This window comes from Triticum urartu, chromosome 7, assembly GCF_003073215.2.
Source record: "Triticum urartu cultivar G1812 chromosome 7, Tu2.1, whole genome shotgun sequence".
NCBI classification, from domain to species: Eukaryota; Viridiplantae; Streptophyta; class Magnoliopsida; order Poales; family Poaceae; genus Triticum; species Triticum urartu.
This window is the reverse complement of record NC_053028.1, coordinates 155,461,675-155,474,671: the sequence shown is the minus strand read 5'-3', so window position 1 is coordinate 155,474,671 and position 12,997 is coordinate 155,461,675. Positions and strand designations below refer to the sequence as shown.

Sequence of the window (12,997 nt, the reverse complement as noted above, 5' to 3'; positions counted from 1 at the left end):
GTGCTACCATCTCCCAGCGGATAGATCCAGTAACCAAACGCTCTCTGGCCTCTGTCGGAGTGAGTAGCGACCACAAACGGATCAGCGCCGTGGCTTGGAAAATAACCTACAAAAAATGAATATTTGTTGTCCTGTTAAAAACTAAATCATTTCTGCAATTCCAGACTGCCCACAATAAAGCACAGACTCCTACGCGAATATGTCTCGCTGTTTCGGGCTCTATCCCGTTAAGCCACGTTCCAAATAATGTGTTGACAGAACTTGGTGGAGTAATATTAAAAACAATATGGACTGTCCGCCATAGAATTTTGGCTAACGGGCAATTAAAAAAAAGGTATTTGATCGTTTCATCCCTTTGGTGCCCATGGAAAAGCTCTTGACACTGTCGTAGACTTGTGCGGCTTGTTGTGTATATTTTTCCAACGCGGAGTGCAGAAAGCAGTACAGTAAAGCATTTCCCTTGGAAAACATGATACTTGGTTGATGCTGCTCTCCCCGCCCCGATTGCTCGATGGATATGTTACCGATTCCTCGTAAACTAAGATTTTTTGTCTGACCAATATGGCATCTCGCAGGCACGCCAGCCATTGCTATTTGTATTCAGGCTGCTCTTTCAAAAGAGAAATAAAAGCTTGTACTGCACTCGCAATTCCTTTGACAGCTTGGTCGTAGGTACGTACGTCTCCCTGCATTATCAGAAAAGAAATCAAGGTCCAGTCACAGGCTGCTTGAAAAGAAAGAAAAAGCCTGTACTCTCACGACTGTTTTCTTTGGGAGCAGTAAAGCTAAGGGCTCAATCTCAAAAAAAAAAAAAAAAGAGGAAAGCTAAGGGCAGGTATACATTAATACATACGTGCACCCGCACAAATGCTAAGGGCTTTAGTTGTTAGGAAGTTTACGTAAAGCTGTACGTAACTCTTCGTAGATGCCGGATTTTCGGCTTGGTCGTCTCCCTGAGCTCCCTTTGCACTGCAAGCACACAACCACTACACAAACGAGAGACATCGATATGGAGGCTGTGGTGAGTGCCTCGCATGGCGCTTTCGGGCCCCTGCTGGTGAAACTCAACGATTTGCTCGCCGGCGAGTATGCCCTACTGAAAAGGGTCCGCCGTGAGATGGGCTCCCTCAGGTCTGAGCTTAGCAACATGCATGCTGCGCTCCAAAAGTAGACGATGCTACAAGATCCCGATATCCAAGCGAAGGCATGGATATCGGAGGTCAGGGAGTTGGCCTATGATACCGAGGACTGCGTCGACAAGTTCATTCACTGCCTCGGCAGTCCTGGCGCCAGGCACCACCACCACCGCAGCATCAAGGAGTTCTTCCGCAGGAGCGCTTGTCGCCTGAAGACACTTGGATCTCGGCGCCAAATTGCCAAGCAAATTGTCGAACTCAAGGCTCGTGTTATGTCAGTGAAAGATCAGAGGACTAGCTACAAGCTTGATGATATGGTTTGTGGCACTTCTGGTCATGCAGTTGTGGATCCACGTCTGGCTGCTCTTTTTATCGAGCAGGCACATCTTATGGGTATTGAAGATCCTAGAGATGATCTTGCCAAGTCCCAAGTGGGCACTAGACGCGGAAAACAGCTTGGGCACGCATTGCAGGGTGTTGTCTATTTTTGGATTTGGTGGGTTGGGAAAGACAACACTAGCAAATGAAGTCTACCGTAAGATCAGAGAGCATTTTTTTTAAAAAAACGAAGACGCCAGATGCGTTCGGCTTTCACAAAGTTTCTTTGTAGCTCAGACTACATGGAATCTCTTATCCTCAACTCTCCAGCCTTGCTTTGAGATCCGTACTCTCCAACTAACTAACAATAAGAAGATTTCTCTTTTTTGTTTCTCGAAAATGAAACAACATATGAACTTCAAACTTTGCAGACCAAACAAACATTAGAACATCAATGTGTGAAAAAACTTTCAGCTTTTTTGGTCTAATATAAATATACAAAATGAGATTTTCTTTGAATAAAAATATTATTTCAAGTATTTAAAATGCATGAAAAAATCTGAAAGTTTTTTCCTATATTGTAGTTAGAATGTATTGTTGTTCTGCAAAATTTGAAGTTCATATGTTGTGTCGTTTGAGAGAAACAAAAAAGACAAATGTGTTTGCACGGATCTTGATGCATAAATGGATGGCAAAGATAAGGGGTACCGTGTAGCCTGAGCTACAGAAAACCACACTCTTCGGCTTTAGATTAATAAAGCCCCAACGGCAGCGTACCACATACCAAGTCTTAATACATCACCAACAGCCATGTCGGCTCGACCACGAAAGTAGAAACGAAACGAAACTAAACAAGCCACAAATCAAGGTTACAGGGCAGGGCCCGTACAGAGCACGCAGGCTCGTCAAGCAACCAAAAGGGACCGAAGTCATGACTCCCTAGCCATCGCATACACTTGCACCAGTCGTTGTTGGGCGATCTTGATCAGCTCAGCATCCTTGCGCCTCCCCAACGGACTCCACTGCTGCAATAGGAGGTTGCATTTGAAGATGATATTAGCCGGATGATTTGGAAAACACCCTTCTATAGTAAACTTGTTCCTAGTTAGCCATAAGGCCCAGAGAAGTGCCCCAACACAACTCCACATAACCCTATATTCAGGGCCCTTAATCGCATCTAGGAGGTTGAAAAGCTCGGCAGCCGAGCGCGGGTCCCAAAGGACACCCGCCGCAGTCCGGACTGCACTCCACGCGAACCTCGCTAGAGGGCAACGGAAAAACACATGATTGGCATCCTCCGGTTCCCCGCACAACGCACACGGACCCGTGGCCGGTCCATTACGTTTGGCTACGTTCAAGGAAGTGGGAGCCTATCGCGAAACAGTTGCCAAATGAAAAGTTTGATCTTCAAAGGCATCCGCGCTTTCCACAAACCAGCAATCACTGGCTGTGTCGGCCCTTGACACAACTTGCGGTATAAGGAGTTCACCGAGAACTTCCCCGAGTTAGTGAGCGCCCAACTTACCGAATCAGGCTAGTCCGAAAGACCCACTGGTTCGATTAGTTGCAGCAAGGCCGCGAGGCTTGCCTGCTCGGGCCCGTTGAGTTCCCGCTTAAACTGAATCTCAGGTGGCATCGCGGCAAGCGCATCCGCCACCGACAGCGCGGTGTCGACAGCAATATCGTACAAATCCCGGAATTCGACCCAAAGGGGTTGGGTACCTATCCAAAGATCAGTCCAGAATCGCGCGGATCTGCCGTTCCTGATCAAAAATTTTGCCCCCATGGCAAAAGCTGGTTTGATCAACTACAGATCATTCCAAAAGGGTGAGCCCCTTGCCCTCCCTTCAAAGAAGTTCCCGTTAGGAAAATATTTGGCCCTTAGGAGATCAACCCACAGCCCGGAGGCCCCCTGGGTGATTTTCCAAATCCATTTGCACATCAACGCGATGTTAAGCCATCTAGAATTGGTGATCCCAAGACCCCCCCAAATCCTTGGGCCGACACACCCAGGCCCATTTAACCATGTGGTATTTATGGCTCGGGTAGTTCCTTCCCAGAAGAACTTGGCACGAGGCGTGTCAAACTTGGCGTGGGCCCCTTCTGCAAGCAGAAACAGTACCATGGCGAACATTGGCAAGGAGGACAGGCTGGAATTTGTGAGCACTAGCCTCGCCGCTTTCGACAAAAATTTGCCCCGCCAAGGACAGACCCGATTCCTCACTTTGGCACACAGAGGCTCCCAATCCTCTATCGTGGGTCCTTTGGTGTCTACCGGGAGGCCCAGATAAATGAACGGGAATTTGCCCACTTTGCAGTTGAGCAGATCCGCAATGCGCCTTCCCTCCTCTGCCTCGATCCCCATTGAGAGCACCTGCATTTGTGGAAGTTAATTTTGAGGCCCGACATGAGCTCAAAACTGAGAAGAATCGCCTTGACCACAGCAATGCTATGAAGGTCTGGACGAAACAGCAGTAGAGTGTCATCCGCATACTGCAAGTGGGTCACTCCCCCTGGAATGAGATGTCCTACCAACCCTTTGATATGGCCATCTTTCGCCGCTTTCCTCAGCATAGAGGACAGCGCGTCAACAACAAAGTTGAACAGGAGGGGGGAAAACGGATCCCCTTGTCTGAGGCCCCGTTTATTCCGGAAGAAGTGCCCTACTTCTCCGTTCACCGAAATAGCAGTTTGTCCTCCCGAGACCAACTGCATGACGCGGTGCACCCAAACAGCGGAGAAACCCCGGCTGAGTAGCACCTGACGGAGAAAATACCAATTAACCCGATCGTATGCCTTTTCGAAGTCTAGCTTAAACAGCACCGCCGGTTCCTTAGTGCGTTTCAGTTCGTGTATCATATCCTGAAGGGCCAGGGGGGCCTCAAGGATATTGCGACCACGGATGAACGCGGATTGGTTGCAATGGATCACACGATGGGCAATCGGAACTAACCTAGTCGCACACGCTTTGGCACAAATTTTAAACGGAACATTGATGAGCGCAATGGGGCGGAACTGTCTAATGTCATCGGCCCCTTGAACCTTTGGAATGAGCGATAACACTCCAAAGTTAAGGCGCGATATATCTACCGAACCGCGCATAAACCTGATGCAGATCTCGAAAATCGGGCCCCTAAGCAAGGGCCAGAAACATTTAAACATTGCCACCGTCCGCCTTCATACCCATCAGCGTGGCGTCGATTTCTTCGGGAAGGAACGCTAGCCCCAGCCCCTCATTCTCGCCGTCCAGCACCCGTTGTCCGGCTTCCCACATATCCGCGCTCAGCCCAGCCCTCTGGTCCTCACATGTCCCCATTAACTTAATGTAGAACTCATAAATATGACGAGAGATGTCCTCTTGTCGCAACAGAAGCCCCTGCTCCGATTGCAACCTCAGGATCGAGCATTTCCGATGGCGGCCATTAGCGTAGGCTTGAAAATATTTGGTATTGGCATCCCCTTTGAGGATCCATTTCAAACCACTACGGCGACGCCAATATTCTTCCTCCGCACGCAACGACGCTTCGACCTGACTTTCCAGGTCGTATCGGTGGGCCCAATCCGTCTCAGAAAGATCCCGTATATCAGTCTGGGAATCAATCGTTGTGATCTCCGCTAGGATCGCGGCTCTGTGTGCTTTGTATGACCTCCCTAGGTTAGCGCCCCATCCCTTGAGACTTGCCCCGAGTCGTCCGCCGACAGTGTTCCAGAACTCCATCGGGCCATGTTGGGGCCCCACTTGGCTCACGCACGCCCTCCACTCCTCTTTCGAAGAAAAAACGAGGGCTACGTCGCACTCTATCCTCCCCCAAGGAGTACACAAGTGGTACATGGTCCGACCCAATACGAGTCTCCGCGACCAGAGTGCAGAGGGGAAAACCCATTTCCCAATCCGGAGACATGAACACACGATCCAGCACCGAGCGTACCGGGTCTAATTGCTTGTTTGTCCATGTGAATCGAGCGCCCGTTCTAGCCACCTCCCTGAGGGCCATCGAGGCGATCGCAGCATTAAACATAGCCACCCGAGGCTAGTTTATGTTACTGTTACTCTTATCCGCACGCGGCCTAATCAGGTTGAAATCTCCTCCCACCAGGACAGGAAGCGCCGCCTCAGTCACGAAGTTAACTTTGGCTTGGAGTTCTCCCAAGAACTCCGCCGATCTCGAGTAATCGGCCGGCCCATAGAACTGAATGACAACCAATTCGCGGCGCGAGGCCCTAACTCTAAAATGAGCTGAGATAAAAAACGAACCAACGTCCCAGTCGATAATCTCATACAGAGCGCGATTTAAACCTAGCAACAAACCACCGGAGTGACCAACAGCCGGAACATGTTTCCACTCAAAGCGCTCCAAAGGATCAATCGCGAGCAACTCATGGAAACGAAAATCCCCCTTGATTGTTTCCTGCAAACCAACGATGTTGACGTCCTCTCTACGCATGTACTCCCTAAGTTGCGTCCGACGCCCCGCGTGGCCAAAGCCACGAATGTTCCAAAAGATGGCCCGCATCTAGATGACGCGATTGCGGAGCCGGACACCTCGCGAGGTGACCGCCTTAGCCACGCGCCTCACCCTGCCACGGCAAGGCGAGGGAGAGGGGGCAACCCCTGTTGCCTGACCCCCCCCTCTTCGGGCACAGAAAGTGCCGCGGTAGCCCCTCCCTCAGGCTCACCGGGCCTCTGGTCAGCACGCGCTGCCGCAGCAGCCGCGAGCGCTGCCTGCGCCGTCTCCTTGGCGCGAACGAGCGAAATAAGCTCCCTGACACCCCCCCTCACAAGAAGAAACCACGCCGCTCGCTTCCAACACCTCATGCAAGTGATCGTCCGAAAAGGAATCTAGAACCGTGAAGCGAGGCGGAGGATTACCTGAGATCTCCATGTTCTTCTCCGGTCCACACAAGCTCGCGCTCCAAGGGGCCGCCGGGCGCGGTTGGTCCACCTCAGGCTCGAGCTTGATGGAGTAGCCCTCGCCATTGAACTAGATTTGCACAGATCCGCACAGCTTGGCCGGCGCACGACACACAAACTTCATACGCACCGGGCCCGAACGGATAAGGGAAAATTCATCCACCACCAACGGTCGGCCGATCATAGTCGTGGCTGATATCAGCCGCTCCACATGTCGCTGCTTCGGAGGCACACCCCATAGCTTCACACAAACCTCCGGCATTGACAGCGCCTTGGGCTCGGCAAGGACCGCGTCACGGATGTCGGCGGTGATGTTGTTGATGGAGAGGAAGAGCTTCCCGCTGCGCGTCGCCATCCGTAGCATGACAGGGTCCGGGAACGCCACAGAGAAGCAGTCCGTGTCGAACGGCGCCACCTGCCAGTCCCACTCGCCCTCGAGGATCTCCTTGGACAAGACGCCAGGCGCCGCCGACACCAGGGCCGCGTTGGCCCCTAGCATTCCTTCCGCCGCCACATCTGCCTCCTCCAGGTATTGTAGGAAGAAGAAACCGCCACCCGCAAAGGCGTGGCCCATGGTCTGGAGCACGAGCTGCTTGCCGCGCATGGGGCAGTAGGCCGAGGCATGCCCCTCGTTGCTGCAGAGCACGCACAGTTGCTTGAAGCCGCACTCGCTCTGGTGGTGGCCTATGTGCCCGCAGCGGAAGCACTCCGGCCTTCCCGCATCCTCGACGGGAATGGGCTCCGCCGCCGTGCCCTTGGAGGCGGAGGGCTTGGGGGCCTTGCAGGGAGCCTGCATCGCCGGCTTGTTCTTCTTCAGCTTCTGCTTGGAGTAGGGGTCGCCGACGCGGTCACCACCGTAGGGGGGGAACAAATGCTTACGCTTGAGTTCCAGCCCCTTCTTCTTGTAAGCCTCCTTCTTCTTCTGCTTTTTCTCTTGCTCCTTGAGCCACCAAGCTGGGGGAGGCCCCCAGCCACCCTCCTCGCCGGCACGCTCCGCCGCGCGCGACTTCGCTTGGGCGCGCAGAACCCGCTCGCGACGCCTCTCCGCCTCTAGATCCGGCTCTGCCCTCTTGTCAGCACGCCGCTCCGCCTTGGAGCCCATGGCTACCACCTCTACGAAAGATCAGAGAAGGGGTTGGGGAGGGAGGGGTGGGGAAAGGGAGCGGGCGGATCCACCGAAGCGCCGCACCTCAGATGGAGTGGCTGGAAACCCTAGTGAGCTGTCGGAGGCGCCGCGGCGGATCCAGAGCCACTTAAGTACTGCCCGCTTCAAGGCCGGGCCAGGCCTGGGCTTCTCCGCGCAACCCCACGACTCTGAGCAGCCCACCTCCAGACGCAGCCCCGTCTCCGCGGAACTAACGCCCTGGACCGCGCACGGCCCACGTAGGCCCCCTTGACTCACTTCTTGGGTTTGGCCCACCGGCCCAGCCCGGCCGGCCTCCTCAACCCTAGGCCAGGGATCGGTCGCCTCCTCCGTCGCTGCCGCCGCCCCTGTGCCCGCCGGCGCCACCGCCCCAGGCACCACCTGCACCACCGGCGCAAGCCCCGATCCCCGCGAAGGGGAGGCAGCCCGCATGCTGCCCGAGGCCGCCCACACGCCCCCCAACAACGCCGCGCGCACCAACAGCGCTCGACCAGACACCCCTGGTCGGCGAGCACCGCGGCCGCCAGGCGCAAAGGCCCGCCGCCGCCCGGCCGTGAGCGAGCCCCCTAGCTCCTCAGCCCGAGCCACGTACGCGCCGATCGACGGTCGTCTCACCTCGGCACGACGAGCCTCGCCATCGCTCGCCTCCGCCTCCGAATCCTCATCGTCACTTCCCACGGCCAGAGCCCAGAAACGGCTCCCCGTCCAGCGCCGCCTCCGCACCACCGACCAGGTCGCCGACTCGCCGGGGCCAGCGAGCAGAGCCGCTCCACCCGCCGCGTCGCCACGCGAGTCGCCAGTCCGTACCTGAGCCGTTGGACTCATCCTTCCACCTTGCCTGGGCCCTCGGATTTTTTTTAGTCCGAGCATGCCTTTTCCGTTGCAGTCGATCTCTCCATCCTGCAGTCCATCAGAGAGCATTTTCATTGCCATGCTTTTGTATCCGTATCGCAAAAGCCCGATGTTAGAAAAATCATCATGGATATAATCTCCCAAGTGCCATGCCACGATGGATTTACAAAGGACATTCAATTTTGGGATGAAAAGAGATCCATTGAAAAGCTAAGGGAGCTGCTACAAGATAAAAGGTAATTCGAATTGTTCATTGAAGCATATGTTGTTGCAATTTTCTAGAGTTTTGAATGTATACCTAATTTCTGCCAAACTCTTCATTATATTTTAAGCGAATTTTAATCCAGTATGTTTGTATGTATTATACAGAAGGCTTTTATCAATGAAAATGGTCATGTCATCCTTTCGATAATTTTTGAACCTATGTGTAGGATTATGGTGCTCGTACAAGACCATTGTATGTATCTGTGCACACACTGTGTGCGTGTGCACGCGTGTGTGAAGTGTGACATCGCCATTCTTAAGTCCTTGATAGGTCACTGTAGTAGAGTAACTATGTGTAAAGTTCTTATTTCAGAAGTGTATTGTGGAAGAATATTCCAAACTAACACAATAATTTTATGCAGTGATAAAATTGCTTTTATTGCAAAATAAAACACTAGATTTTACCTTTGAGTATAATTATTATTTGAATGAATTGGCCCTTGTGTGCTTCCTTTTTAAATCTGTATCATAGTGCCTGATGTATCTTCTAATCTATAGGTATCTTGTTGTTATTGATGATATATGGTCAACGTCCGCATGGAATGCTATCAAGTGTGCTTTTCCAGAAAATAATTGTTCAAGCAGAGTTATAACGACCACACGTATTTTTGACGTAGCAAGCTCATGTTGTCAAGTTGGGGATGATCGCATCTATTATATGGAACCTCTGAGTGATCTTCACTCTAAGAAATTGTTTTTCAATAGGATCTTCCGCTCTAAGGATTGCTGCCCTGATATATTGAAAGATGTTTCTGATGCAATCTTGAGAAAATGTGGAGGTCTACTATTGGCAATAATAAGTATATCTGGTTTGTTGGCAAGTAGACCAGCTGTAAGAAATGGATGGGAGAAGATTCGGAAGTCGATTGGTTTTGCACTTGACAAAAGTCAAAGTCTAGAGGGCATGAAGAGCATACTATCCCTTAGCTACAGTTCTCTTACACCTAATCTTAAGACATGTTTGTTGTACTTTAGTAATTTTCCCGACGATTACAAGATTGAGAGAGATATATTGGTTAGGCGGTGGATAGCGGAAGGCTTTATTTCTGAAGAGCATGGGCAGAGCCGACAAGAGGTTGCAGAGAACAATTTTTATGAGCTTATCAACAAAAGCATAGTCCAACCAATGGACATTGGTTATGATGGTAAGGCTCGTGCATGTCGAGTCCATGACTTGATGCTTGAGTTTGCTATTTCAAAGGCGGCAGAAGAGAATTTCATCACTGTGCTAGGTGGCCAAATGGTGTTACCAAATTCCAATTGTTATATTCGACGACTATCAGTCCAGCACACTAACTCGGAGCTTGCATCGACATTGGCAAGTAAAGAACTCCACCATGTTCGGTCTCTTACTGCATCGGGCTGCATCAAGCAAATGCCTAACCTTGTTGAGTTTGAAAGTTTGCGTGTATTGGATTTTGAAGGTTGTGAGGGTTTGAAGGAGTATGATTGGAACAATATCAACAAACTTTTCAAACTAAAGTACCTTAGCCTTCGAAGTACATGCATATCAAATGTACCATCAGGAGTTGTAATGCTGCATGATCTGGAGACACTAGATCTTAGGGATACATATATCCAAGAGTTGCCTGCTGGAATCGTTCAGCTCAGTAAACTACAATATCTTCTCACTGCAAGATGTGTTTTTTACGGGGAAACAACAATACCAAGTGGGATTGGAAAGATGAAGAGCTTATGTGAGATCTCAGGCTTTAATATAACAACGAGTTCAGTTGGAGCAGTGGAGGAGCTCGAGAACTTGACCAATTTGACTGAACTCCATGTGGTGTTCAATGGTGGAGGATCTGAGAAGTACAAGAAGCATGAAGAGATGTTGCTTTCCTCACTATGCAAGCTTGGCAGGTATAGTCTCCGGTCCTTCAGGATACAATGTAAAGATTCAACTCCCCTTGACTTCTTAGATTCATGGTGCCCTCTTCCATCGTCGCTACAATTGTTCATTATGAGTACCAGCTATTATTTGCCAAAACCTCCAAAGTGGCTTGCACCAACAGTGACCAGCCTTACACATCTCAACATCAATCTGAGTGAAATAACGGAGGAGGATATCAACATACTTGGAAGGATGCCTGCTTTGATTTCATTGGAGTTATGGTTTAAGACTGTTCGAAAAGAAAGGCTTATTGTACAAGGCAATGGATTCCGCAGCTTGAAGGAATTATACTTTATTCATAGTTACTATTTCGCAGGTGCAAGATACCTTCTGGTTCAGGAAGGGGCATTGCCAAAGGTTGAGAAGCTTCAGGTGCCATTCTATGTGTCAGTAGCAGAAGCCTATGGCTTATACTTAGGTATTGAGCACCTCCCATGTCTTTTTTTTAGAAAAGGAGGATGACCCCCGGCCACTACATCTGGGCGATGCATACGGCCACTTTATTAATTATTAATATAAAACCTTACAAAGCCATACAACAGCAAGACTAAAGCCACCGTCTAAGCAACAACTGTCGCTACACCTATCCAATTGATGAAGGGGCGCAGATAGTCTGGGCCTAATACCAAACAGATATCGCAGCCAAACCTAAACATCTAAGACCTGAGGTCCCAACCAGGACGCCTGCCGGGTATGGGGCACCTACCAGTCCGGCGCACTCCTCAACCAAGACGCCTGCCGGGTATGAGGCCGCCGCAGCCACCTGCCACAAATCCATCTTCAGAGCTATACTGGTGCATGTACCGTGCCAGGTCTCTCTGCCATCGACGCCACCACGACGCCCGACAGCGTCATCCTCCTGCGCGAGTCCATCCTCCCACAGCGAACTCCGAATCTGCACTGCGCCACGCCGTCAAGATCCGTCGCCATCAGTGTGTAGGATGAAGCACTGCTCCACCAAAGAATCCGTCCTCTGGTCCCTCGATCACGTGTGTACCTCCAAAAATGACGCCCCCAAGGGAGGAACGACACCAGAGCGCCGCCGTCATCCGATCATCTGATCTAGGGTTTCCCCCGGAGGTAGCAGAGAGTGGCCTTGAACTTCTCCACAGCGATGCCTTCAAGAAGGGAACAACGCAGATAGCGCCGCCACCGCCGGCCTTAGCAGAAGCCGAAGGCAAGTTTTCACCCAGATCAGTTCGAAGGAATCCAACTCTCGTGCACGGGCCGCCGTCACCACCAACACCACCAGGCAGACCCTGGAGTACCGGCAGATCAGCGAGCCACCGGCACCACCGCATCCAGATCGCTGGCCACGCCGGGCCGCCGCCATCCCCCGCGCCGTCCGGGTCAGAGACGGAGCTGCCGACCGTGCACAGGGACCGCCGCCGCCTGCACATGCCGGAGCGCTGCCGAGATCCCAGCGCCCGCCACCGCTTGCCGACACCAACCTCCGCCCGCGCACTGGCGCCACCGTGGAGCCATCAGATCGGGGAGGGAGACGTCGTGCACTGACCACCCTCGCGGACCCCGCCGCACGCCCGAGCGTCGGCGCCACTGCGGCGCCATCAGATCGGGAGGAGGAGGAGCCCGCGCCTCGCCGCCCCGCGCAGACCATGCCGCCGCCATCGCCGCAGCGCCACCAAAGGGGAGCCCCGCAGATCCGCCGACGACCCGACCTGCCGCCGAGCCGAGCGCCGCCGCAAGGGCCGGCCGTCCCGCGCCGCCCAGGAGCCTCGCGAGGAGGGAGGGAGCCCCGCCGCCGCCGACGCACGCACGGGCTTTGCCCGGCGGCGTCCCCTGGCGGCGGCGAGGGAGAAGGAGGGCGAAGGAAGGGAGCGGCGGCGGCGATCTAGGGTTCCGCCCGGGCCGCTCGCGGGAGCGGCACGGGGGACGGGACACGAGCAACACCCCATGTCTAAAAGATGCAGAAGTTAGTATTTACAACGAGGGGGGCACGGCTTCTGAAAGCAAGGCTGCAGTAGTTGCCATAAGGAACGAGGCAAATGCCCATCCCAGCCATCCTAGAGTAACTATCTTCGGACAAGAGAAAATTTCATTTCATTTTCCATGATGTGAAGGATAAGAATATATCAGTGTTGGTGATGTTGTGATGAGTATGATCACAACATTTCTTTACCAGTGCAAGCTATACCAAAAAATTGTAATAACTTGTATTTTAAACAATCTTTATATTGTTTTCTCTATTTATATACCTATATTTTCTCCATATCTAGGAGAATCTTTCATAGAAAATATAGAAGTGATTTATAGTGTGTTGGTGGCTTCATTAGTTGATTGGAAATGTGGTGAATCCGGAAGGATTCTCTTTTTCCTTGAGAAAGGAACATGGTGTTTGCTGATTTTTGTTTCATTTGGTTTTCAGGAATTTTCCAATCAAATTGTGTTTTTCTCCTAAAGCCAAAAATGGTGGACGTTCGCTATAACTATAGTATAAAAAAGCAAATAAAAATTGC

The 12,997-nt window shown here is 51.9% G+C and overlaps 1 pseudogene; it reads left to right on the top strand.

Annotated features, from left to right (window-relative positions):
* The first annotated feature begins 1,009 nt into the window (after positions 1-1,009).
* LOC125523381 lies at positions 1,010-12,594 on the top strand (annotated as a pseudogene).
* The last annotated feature ends 403 nt before the right edge of the window (positions 12,595-12,997 follow it).